This window comes from Tupaia chinensis, unplaced genomic scaffold (assembly GCF_000334495.1).
Source record: "Tupaia chinensis unplaced genomic scaffold, TupChi_1.0 Scaffold000271_1, whole genome shotgun sequence".
NCBI lineage: Eukaryota > Metazoa > Chordata > Mammalia > Scandentia > Tupaiidae > Tupaia > Tupaia belangeri.
The window spans coordinates 3879456-3891191 of record NW_006159752.1 but is presented as its reverse complement, the minus strand read 5'-3'; the positions used below and the strand labels follow the sequence as shown (position 1 = coordinate 3891191).

General features: G+C 42.8%; 1 pseudogene; it reads left to right on the top strand.

The window, feature by feature from the left end:
* The window catches only part of LOC102469710 (uncharacterized), a 19647-nt pseudogene that overhangs the window by 5904 nt on the left and 2007 nt on the right, over positions 1–11736 (top strand).

The following is an 11736-nucleotide window of genomic DNA, read 5'->3' as shown; positions in this document are numbered from 1 at the left end:
AAAAAAAAAAAAAAAAAATTATTTGGTTCTCAGTTCTGGAGACTAGGAAGTCCAAGAATGTGCCACTAGCTTCTGCTGAGGGCCTCTGCTGACTATGACATGGTAGATGGCATCAAATGGTGAGAGGGTCAGAGCAAGAGAGCCGGAGAGGCTCAGCCTTACAACAAACCGCGCGTGCTCATACGGGAGGAAGGCAGGGCTTCTCACCAGGCGCCCTCCACTAACGCTGTTGCACTAGAGAACTGAGTTTCCAACACTTAAAAATGTGGGGGTGGGGGTGTCTTCAAACCACAGCAACTTTCTTTCCTTCTAGTTTTCAAAAATGGGACTCTCCAGGAGAGAAGGCATCCCCAGGCAAGAAAACCATCCTTTCATTCCTCCATGATGCAAGCTCCTACTTGTTCTTTAAGCTCTAGCACAAATTCCACTTTCTCTCTGACCTGTTCCAGGCACATGGAGTCCCTGCTCTGTGGCTGCTAGTGCAGTCGGTACACACTAACACAATGTGCATTTACGTTGTTAATCAACATATTTGCCTATCGGTCTCTCCACTGGTCCAAAGCTCTCCAAGGCTAAACACCATGTGTTTTTTTCTTTGTCTCTACAGTTTTTGCCATAGGATGCATGTGCTCTCTAGAGAGGAGAGAGACAAGAGAGGTGGTGAGAGACAAAGTGAGAAATCACCCCCCATGGGGGATGGCCACACTGCACTCCCTTCTCCTCTAGGGAGTTTGGGTGTACAAGCACATGGACCCAGTGTGATTTTCAAGCCACCAAGTCTGGGACTCAAACTGCAGTCAGCCATGTGGGAGTCCAGTGCCTTACCCACTATGCCACCTGTTGGTTCCTAAACGCCATGTTTTTAACTTAAATATCCCCAATACTGAGGCACACAGTAGGCAATCAGTAAAATGTGTTAAGTAACACGCTACAGAAACTTTGAGCAGTTCCTCGTCATGGTTGAGCAGTCTCAATAGGGTCATACTTTTTAAATTTTGTAAACAGAGGGACCAGCAGATGGACCAGCAGGTGGCATAGTGGTTACATCTCTGGACTCACACATGGCTGAGTGCAGATGGCGATCCCGATCCTGAAAACCATGCCAGGTGCATCATGAACATCTTGGGAGGAGAATGGAGGAGAAGGGTTTGCAGCAAAGCCATCCCTCCTCGGAGGTGATTCCTCACTTTCCCTCTCACTGTCTCTGTTTCTCTCTCTGTCTGGCAAGCACATTTTTAAAAAAATTTTTGTAAACCAGATTAGATACTTCAGCTGTTTTCCAATGATAATAGTCATAACTGACCTATTAATAAAGAAAATTAATGAATGCTTCTAGCTAAACAAGATATTTTACTCTAGTGCTAGAGGCAGTGTAATTCACTGCATTGCTTACTATATTTTACCAAATAATGAAATATTGATTTTTTTTTTTTTAGAGAGAGATTTTTGCTATAGGGCATGTGTGCTCACTGGAGAGACAGAGAAAGAGAGACAGAAAGCAAGAAATCACCTCCCGGGGGGGAACGGCCATGCTACAATCCCTTCTCCTCCATTCTCCTCTTGAGATTCTGGGCACGCATGCACACACACCGTTTGAAGTCATCAGGTCCAGGATTTGAACCACAGCTGGGCATATGGGAGTGCAGTGACATAACCATTACACCTTCTGCTGGTCCCAAAATATTGATGTTTTAACTCAGTCATGGGAATTTGCATTCAAGTATGTATGCTCATATTCCAAGATGCTGCTAATCAAAAATTACAACTTTCTATTATTAGAAATAGGTCACTATTGTTACCACTGGAGAAGTTTCATTATCTCACCCTTTTTAAATCTAATTTTCCTTTTCTATCCATTAAAAATAATTCTGAACTACGTAATTTCTACACTGTAATTGAGCCAACTTTTTTTTTTTTTTTTTGCAATTCACAAAGTGGCTATATCAAGTTGACAAAATCTTTGTTTCCTGGAAGTTAAAAAATGTTATTTTGCTCTTTGGGAACCAGTAGTTAGCGTAATGGCTATGTCGCTGGATTCCCACGTAGTCGACCGTGGTTCGCGTCCCGGACCTGGCGGCTTAGAACTCACGCCGGGCGCGTGTGCGTGTGTGCCCAAGATCCCGAGAGGAGAATGGAGGAGAAGGGATTGCAGCGTGACCATCCCCCCCTGGAGGGTGATTTCTTGCTTTCTGTCTCTCTGTCTCTCTCTGTCTGTCTGGCAAGCGCACGCGCTCTATAGCGAAAACCTCTCAAAAAAAAAAAATGTTATTTTGCTCTTTGACCAAGGACCCGCCGACGCGGGCCATGTTCGCACCAAAACTGTGAAGAAGGCGGCCCGGGTCATCATCGAGAAGTAGTACACGCGTCTGGGCAACGACTTCCACACCAACAAGCGCGTGTGCGAGGAGACGGCCATCATTCCCAGCCAGAAGCTCCGCAACAGGACAGCAGGCCGCGTCACGCATCTCATGAAGCGCATCCGGAGAGTCCCCGTGAGAGGCATCTCCATCAAGCTGCAGGAGGAGGAGCGAGAAAGGAGAGATAATGACGTTCCTGAGGCCTCAGCCCTGGACCAGGAAATCATCGAAGTGGATCCTGACACTAAGGAAAGGCTGAAGCTTCTGGACTTCGGCAGCCTGTCCAACCTGCAGGCCAGGCAGCTACAGCTGGACTGAATTTCAAAACCCCACGTGGAGCCGTTTGGATCTTCCTGCTATGCCGTCCTGTTTTCAATAAACCTGGGATAACAGCAACAAAAGTTATTTGTAATATTTTATTGAATTCAAGGGAAGGCTTAAAAGGATAAAATCGTATTATGCAGATCTGTTATTTGATGTAAAGCATGCATGCTATTGTATAATCGCTAATCGTTTGAACTACAACCCTCAACAGCCATACTGAAAGTTTGAAAAACGAAAACTCCTATGTTTCTTCGTCCAGATATACGCGTGACTGGTATTCCACTGGACACCCAGCATGCCATAGCATGAGCTATTACCAAGGAGACTGAAATATGGGTTTTCTCATCTAGTGAAATAATTCAAAGAAATTTGGGATATAGAATATCTGAGTACCACTTGAAAATAATTACAGGCTCAGACTCTGAGCCGCAGGGTATAATTTACACGTGAGAAATCCTAGCTGATGGAAGAATCCCTGATGATCAAAATTTTTCCACGACGAATCTGATGCCAAAGTGCCTTTTTCTTATATTTATTCTTTATTTTGTCTGCTTTTCTTGAAGGCCAGAGAAAACCCTCATTGGATTTTTTCCATTTTCTCTCTACGGTTAAAAAATTTGCAATGTGACCTTGATCTGTGAAAATCATTCGATTTTCTTTTCTTTCTTTCTTTCTTTTTTGGGGGTCTTAAAGGGAGAGAGTGTATCTTGAACCAGAGCCAATGTGGGTTTGTACAGACCACGGGGCAAGGGGGAGTGAATTTCACCTCTTTCCACATCTCCTTATAGAAATCCAGCATGACTAAGCTAGTCTATAACTTGACAGAAATGGAACGGAATATAGCTAGTTATTACTCAGATGCCCCTAGTAATTACCTATTCAACCAACAGAAAAGAAAGGTTTCTGATGGTCACTGGATAGAGACAGACCATTTTGCGCTTCGAGGCTAGATTTATCCAGGAATAAGCTTATAACTTCAAGTATTGTTGGCTTAAAATTGAAATCTAATATTTGGTTTTGTGTGTATTAGTTTGAGCCGTCTGTTAAGTTTCTCCCTGAATATATGTTGAAGGCAATCCTTTGTTCACAGTCTTGAGCTGAAAAAATCTATGGTGCCATCTCTTTTAGGAACCAACTGGCTCCTTACTCCTTACACTCGACTTCAAGGGAAGAAAGTTGCTAATACCACAAATCTAAGAGTGTCTTCTACTTCCTGTTACTCCACATTTTGCTTTCAACAAAATTGCAAAGGAATAATTAGACAGGGGACATTTTCTTTTCTTATATTCACAAACATAAAGCCTGCCTTCTGAATATTCTGATGAGATAAAATGTCTACTCACTTCTGTACAATGGACCCTGAGGTGATGATGGAATGTTCTAGATCTACACCGTCCAGTATGGTAGCCACCAGACACATGTGCTACTAAACATTTGAAATGGGTTACTGCAACTAAGGAACTGAACTTTTAATTTGTTTCTTTATTTTTCATTCATTTTAGTTTAAGCTTTAGTAGTCACATATGGGGGCATAGCGGTTATGTTGCTGGACTCCCACATGGTCAACCGCAGTTTGAGGCTGGGACCCGGTGGCTTCAAAAATCAGGCCAGGTGGGGACCAGCAGTTAGCGTAATGGCTATGTCGCTGTACTCCCATGTAGTCGACCACGGTTTGAGTCCAGAACCCGGTGGTTTAAACTCTCACCAGCTGCATATGCGTGCGTGCCCAAGATCCCGAGAGGAGAATGGAGAAGAAGGGATTGAGGCGTAGCCATCTCCCCTGGGGGTGATTTCTTGCTTTCTATCTCTCTGTGTCTCTCTGTTTTTCCGGTGAGCGCACGTGCCCTGTAGCGAAAACCTCTCAAAAAAAAAAAAAAAAAAAAATTAGGCCAGGTGCATGTGTGCCCAAGAGAAGGGGTTGTGGAGTGATCTCCCTGGGGGGTGATTTCTCATTTCCCTCTCACTGTCTCTGTGTGTCTCTCTCCAGCAAGTGCAGGCTCCCTAAAGGCAAAAACTCCTAAATACAGAAGTTACATATGGCTAGTGGCCACTCACGGGATAGTCCAGATCTGGAGAGTAATCTGAAGAGCACTAAGTAGGACCTTCATCCCCAAATTCCTACCTCCCTGTTTTAGGTGGTGCTCAGCCTCTGTGAGCTGAAATTAATCCTTTAGAAAGAGAATGCTAGATCCTGAGATGGATACTGAACTTGAGCTGTGAAATCTTGCTTTCCTTGACCCAAAATGAAGATTTTCTGCTGAGACTTCCCCCTCCAGAATAATTTCTAATGGGTAGGGCTACCTCTGCCTCTTTCTTTCCGTTTCTCTCTGTCTCTCTCTCTTTCGCTGTGACTCCATGTGACTTTTTTTTTTTTTTAACTTTTTTTTTCCCTTAAGGTAAAGTATTCTCTGGGCTCTCAAGCCCTTCTTTTATTGTGCTAATTATTTCCTTTCTCCATTTCATTTAGGAAAGACATAAACCCAGGCCAGGCCCATCCTGAGATGGATACTGAACTTGAGCTGTGAAATTGGGTTTCCATTTTTCACTTTTTAAAATTATAATCTAATGGGTTTTTTTTCCTTTTATCCTTTTTCCTTTTATTTTTTTCTTCTTTCCTCTTCTCTAACTCTTTTCTTTTTCATTATCTTTATTCATTGGCTGCTCAGCCTTTATGTACTAAGTGTCTAGACAGGTCCAAGTGAACAGGATCCAAACATCTGAATACGATTAGGGTCAGAATATTCCTCTATTCCCACTGAATCTGATGCACAAAGAGTAAAAACAGAACAGAAGAGAGATTGCAGATCACCCCCTCCTGCACGTCTCTCAACGCTCAGACTGAACTTCAAGAATTAGGAAGAAACGCACCATCCATCAGATGACTAGAAATCACCACAGGGTCACAAGAAATATGGGAAAGCAAGACAATACCTCTCCTCCAAGGGAAAAGAATAAGTCCTCTTCATCCTCAGACAATACAATGAAACTCATGGAAATGTCTGATAAAGAATTTAGAATATTCATAGTGACAAAGCTAACAGAGATGGAAGAGAAGAGAGACAATGAACTGCAGAAGAGGCAGGAGAAAGGAGCTGACGAGTTCCAGGAGGTGAGGAAATTCTTGCAAGATCTAAAAAGAAAATACACATTATAAAAAATAATCAAATGGACCTCTTAGAGATAAAGGCTATAATACAGGAAGTCAAAATCTCCCTTGAAAGTATTAAAAGCAGACTAGATCATACAGAAAATAGAATCTCAGATGTAGAAGATAGAATCACTGGCCACCACGAAGCCTGAGAAAATTGCCCAAAATATGAGAATAATATATGAGAAGTACTAGATACCATCAAATGTCCAAATATCTGGATAATTGGTATCCCAGAAGGTGAAGAGACTCATAAGGGCATTGATAATCTATTCCACGAAATCCTGGAAGAAAACTTTTCTTTTTTTCTTTTTTTTTTGAGAGGCTTTCGCTATAGGGCGTGTGCGCTTTCCAGACAGACAGAGAGAGACAGACTCACATAAAATCAATCCAAGAAAATCTTCTCCAAGACACATTATAGCCAGATTGACCAAAAACACAGACAAAGACAAAATACTAAGATTGAGAAGAGAGAAATGGCAAGTTTCCTACAAAGGATATCCCATCAGGCTAACAGCAGACTTCTCATCAGAATCAATGCAAGCGAGGAAAGAATGGGAAAATATATTCGAAGTGTTAAAGAAAAGTAATTTCAACCAAGAATACTGTACCTGGCAAGATTATCCTTCATATGGGAAGGAAAGAGAAGAACATTCTAAGATAAATAAAACCTGAAAGAATTTACCACACCGGATCAGATCTCCACGAAGTTCTCAAGGGAGTGCCATCCCAGGAAAATTAAATACAGACACACAGAAATAAGAGTTCAGAAACTAAGAAAATGGCCAATTTAATTGTCAGGAGAAGTCTGGAGTTGAATATTATATCCCAGAATTTAATTGGGAAAATCAAACCACAACAGAAGATAGATTAAGTACATGAGACTGAACTGGTGAAATAGCATTTTATGACTTTTGACTAAAACATTGCTGATTTTCTTCTAGGCCTTTGTTTTCTAGTTTCAAGGATTTTTGTCCTTTCTTGAGCTGCTGATAGATTCATGTACCTACTATTTGAACAGAATCCTAACCCGTTTCTTGACTTTAAATTTTAAGCAACTTTCCTTAGCACTTCTTTGATTTATTAAAGCTAAAACTACATTAAAAATATATATTTAAAAATACCTATTTAAGGACCATAGTAAGCTATATAGCATCAGCTAGGTACTACCCTATATTTAGTCTACTCAGAGTTTCAAGCCTGAAGTCAGACATGTATTCATAGACTTGTCAATACCAGCCGAACTTGCTACTGAAAATAGTTGGATTATTTAAGAAATATTGTGATTCAATAAAATGTGGGGGGAAAAGGAATGGAAAACAACTGTAGACCCCTGAGATGGTGTGGGAGGAGGGTGGGAAATGGCAAAGGGTGAGAAATAGGGGGAAAATATATATATATACTATATATATGTGAAATCTCTGTATATATGAAATATATATATATACATATATATATATATGAAACTAGAAATGGAAAATTATTGATGATAACATGTATGATTAAGCTACTAGGCAGTATATTCTGGATGGGAAATCACATTTTGTGTGCTGTGATGATGCTCAGGGAATGCATGTAAATTAATCCATTAATTTTTTAAAAGTTTTCAGAAAGCTAATTAATTAATTAATTAAAAAATAAAAAAGGAAAGAGAATGCCAGCAGATGGCATAATGGTTACATCACTGGACTCCCACATAGTCTACTGTGGTTTGAGTCCCAGACCCAGCAACTTAAAACTCAGGCTGGGAGTGTGTGCGTTCATGCCCAAGATCCCAAGAGGAGAATGGAGGAGAAGGCATTGTAGAATGGTCATGCCCCCCACCCCGAGGGGGCAGTTTCTCACTTTCTTTGTCTCTGCCTCTCTGGCAAGTGCACCTGTCCTATAACAAACTCTCTCTCTCTCTCAAAAAAAAAAAACCCCCCTCCCTTCCAAAAAAAAAAAAAAAAAAAAAAAAAAAAGAGTAAATGAAAAGAAAGAGAATGCAGGGACCAGCAGGTGGCGTGGTTATTAAGGTGTTGGATCTCACATGACTGATTTGCAGTTGAAATCCTGTACTTTGAAAAACACTCCGTGTGTGTGTGTGTGTGTGTGTGTGCGCGCATGCGCGCGCATGTGTGCCCAAAATCCTGAGAGAAGGATGGAGAAGGAATTGCCGTGAGTCCGTTGGGGGGGGGGGGGGGGGGGGGGGGGGGGTGTGTGTGTGTGTGTGTGTGTGTGTGATTCTTACTTTCCCTGTGTCTGTGTCTCTCTCTTGTGTACACACATCACCTATGACAAAAACCTAAAAGGAAGAAAGAAAGGGAATGCAGAATGAAATCAAAACTGTGAAACTGCGTGCCAGTCTGTTGACTTGGCTGCAAACACAAGTCAACCCTCGGTGACTTACACAAAGAATGTTTTTGCAGGTCTATAGGCCGCTCACAGAATCAAAGGAAGCCTGGAAGATCCCGCTTGGGCTGAAACAAGGGAAACTGGGGCATGGCCGAGGTCCTGCCGCCAAGAACCATCTGGCCAGGATGCCGTTTCTGGCCTTGATGCGTGCCACTGCACTGCGGGACTCTGCCGCCCTGGTCACCCTCTGCTGGCCATCGAGCACTCAGCTCCCCACCCCTCACGTCTAATGATCTTCAGCTGGACAGATGCCAGTATATCACCACGCTTCAGCTGCCAGTCATGGAGAGGAATCTGGGTTTATAGACACTGGGCCTCTCCAATTAAGGGTAAGGGAGGAGGGTCAGCATAGGCAAAAAAAAAAAAGTATCAATTTTAATGGGAGTTTCCAACTGATTTCCCAAAGATTAACTTTAATGCAAAGTGTAACTTTGGCAGCAGAATCGAATCAGTGATTTGCTATATAGGAAGATGTTTATTTAAGTCTTTTCTGAATATTGTTGATATATGTATTAATTAATCATTAGCCATTAAGTTATAATATAAAATTATATAATTACAATATAATTATAATTAGTTAAAATTACATATAATTAGTCATGAAGTTATAATTCATCATTTCTAATTGCCTTGTTCAAACTACTGGCTGATACTGAAATCAACAGGAAAAAAATGATCAGGGGAGCAGGGCTGCTTGGTGTGCGCCTGCCATCTAGTGGCAGAGTGCAGTACTACTACCCCGGGAAGCCCAGTGCACTTGGAAGCGAGGTTCGCCAGAGCCAGTTTGCCCCACTCGACAATTTTCTCAGGGTTTTGATCCCATCAGCTTTACATTGAAACAGTCTTAGGATTTCGAAATGATATTCCATTTTACTCTATTCAGTTTTCAAAATAATTATGTATTTAATTTTGTTTATTATTATTACTTTTAAAAATGTGACCTGAGAGAGAGAGAAAGCAAAGTGCCAGTCAGGGACTTAAACTGTAGTCAGTCATGTGGGAGTCCAACGCCTTCACCACTACGCCACCTGCCAGCTCCCATTCTACTCTATTCCAGGCTGATTGTAAACATACATCTCTGAGAAGCAGAGCATACCTGAGCATTTCTTTGCTCCCACGTCCCCTAAGGTAAGGTCCCTTTCTAAGACTTCGATTTTGGGGCCAGCAGGTGGTGTGGTGGTTAAGGGTGCTGGACTTCCTCTCCCTCTCCCCCTCTCTCTCTCTCTGTCCCTCTATGGTCAAATTAAAGTAAATAAATAAAGTCAAATAATGATTTTCTTCATTGACTTTACATGTGTGTAAACATAAGAAGTTTTTTTTAGAATTATTTTATTTAACTTTATTTATTATTATTTTTTCCAGTTTGATCAGAGAAAGGGGGAGAGGGAGTGAGAAAGCAAGCCACCAGATCCAGGACTTGAACCGTAGTCGGCCATGTGGGAGTCCAGCCCCTTCAATCACAATGCCACCTGCCAGCCCCAACATAACAAGTTTTTGGGCATGCTATTTTCCTACCCCAGAGAAGATCTTGACCACTACTATAAATGTGCAAGTTAGAACTAGAGTCACTGATGTTGTAGCTTGCTGGTTTCTACAGGAATTTTTTAAAAGATGTATTTATTTATTTTTATTCATTCATTTTATTTTAATTTGATGAGAGAGAGAGACAGGAGAGAGAGAGAGAAAACCACCAGGTCCAGGACTCAAACCATGGTCAGCTATGTGGGAGTGTTCAGTGCCTCAACCACCACGCCACCTGCTGGGTCCCTCTAAAGGAATTTTGTTTTATTCAAAAGAATGGTAAGCTTAGTTTAAGAAAAGAAAAAAAGACCTATCAGTACTTTTGCAGACTGCTTTAGTAAATGTGAGTCACGCATATGTACGGAGAGGTCCAGACCTCGGCTTCAGTCCTGCCACTCTTTTAAGATTTAGAAGGCAGCGTCTCTCCAGTACCACGCCCTGCTGTCAAAATCAATGCATCAGTGCCTCACATATCTAAGAGTAACAAAATTGACCTCATGCTTTCATTGCTTTTATTTTTGCAATTGCCGGATAGCACATGAGCCTGACGGAGAGACAGAGAAAGCAGCCTCCTTCCCCAAGGGAGCGTGGTCATAGCACAATCCCTTCATTTCTCCATCCCGTAGGGATTGCACCACCCACACGCAGGTGCCCAGTGTGTTGTTCAAGTCCTTGCCCAGGAGCCAAGAAGGATTTGAACTGCAGTCAACCATGCGGGATCCAGCTCCTTTAACCACTGGGCTACAAGGCCAGCCTATAGCTTCATCCTGTTTCCTCGTATGCATGGAAGACCTGCTCTCACTGCAGTGCATCCCTCTAAGGACACTTGCAAAAGGAAGGCATTAGCATCAAGCCAGTGGCCTCTGGAAGCTTCTGGCAGGTGGTTTGGCTGAAGAGGTGAGAGGAGGTGGGCGTGGGCAGCATGGGCCGAGGTCCCTGCTGCCCAGAGACAGGCTGACCATGGCTCCCTGGGCTTGGCTGCCTGTTCTTGAGCCATACCATGCAAGGGAGCCGTGAAGTGGTAATCTGGATCCGGAAGTAGGAGGAAGAGTTGGGGTGTTAACCATGAAGGCCAGACTGGCGGTATAAGGACGGAAGGAGCAGGGGGACTGGGCTGGCCGAGGGGAAGACGAAGTTCACTTCACAAGCGCAGATCGGACAGCAGGGCTTTCAAAGTTTGCAAGATGAAAGACTTTGCTAGACTGCGGAGTAGTGGGAGGTGAGCAGAAGCCTGAGTAGGACGCGGCTTAGGAGCTGGTGGACCAGGCCGAGAGCTGGCTCCCTGCCCTGGGTGCCCCTCACTCTCCTTCTCACCCGGTTGGCCCCTTCCTTCCTTCACTGTCACCCCCTCCTCTGTTGGGCGTGACTGTCTTCCCCGTTAAAGGCCATTTTACTTCCATGAGAATTGTGCACGGAGCCCACGGTTTCGTGCCATTATTGAAAAATCTCAATTAAAACGGGTGAGTCAAATCTTCTCTATTTCTCTCTAAAGAATAATTCTCCCTTTTGGCCGGAACTGCCATCTTCCAGTAATTAACCAAAATGACGAACACAAAGGGAGAGAGGAGAGGGACCCGATATATGTTCTCTAGGCCTTTTAGAAAACATGGAGTTGTTCCTTTGGCAACATACATGCGAATCTACAAGAAAGGTGATATTGTAGACATTAAGGGAATGGGTACTGTTCAAAAAGGAATGCCCCACGAATGTTACCATGGCAAAACTGGAAGAGTCTACCATGTGACCCAGCATGCTGTTGGCATTGTTGTGAACAAACAAGTTAAGGGCAAGATTCTTGCCAAGAGAATCAATGTGCGTATTAAGCATATTAAACATTCTAAGAGCAGAGATAGCTTCCTAAAACTGTGAAGGAAAATGACCAGAAAAAGAAAGAAGCCAAAGAGAAAGGGACCTGGGTTCAACTAAAGCGCCAGCATGCTCCACCCAGAGAAGCGCACTTTGTGAGAACCAATGGAAAGGAGCCTGAGCTAC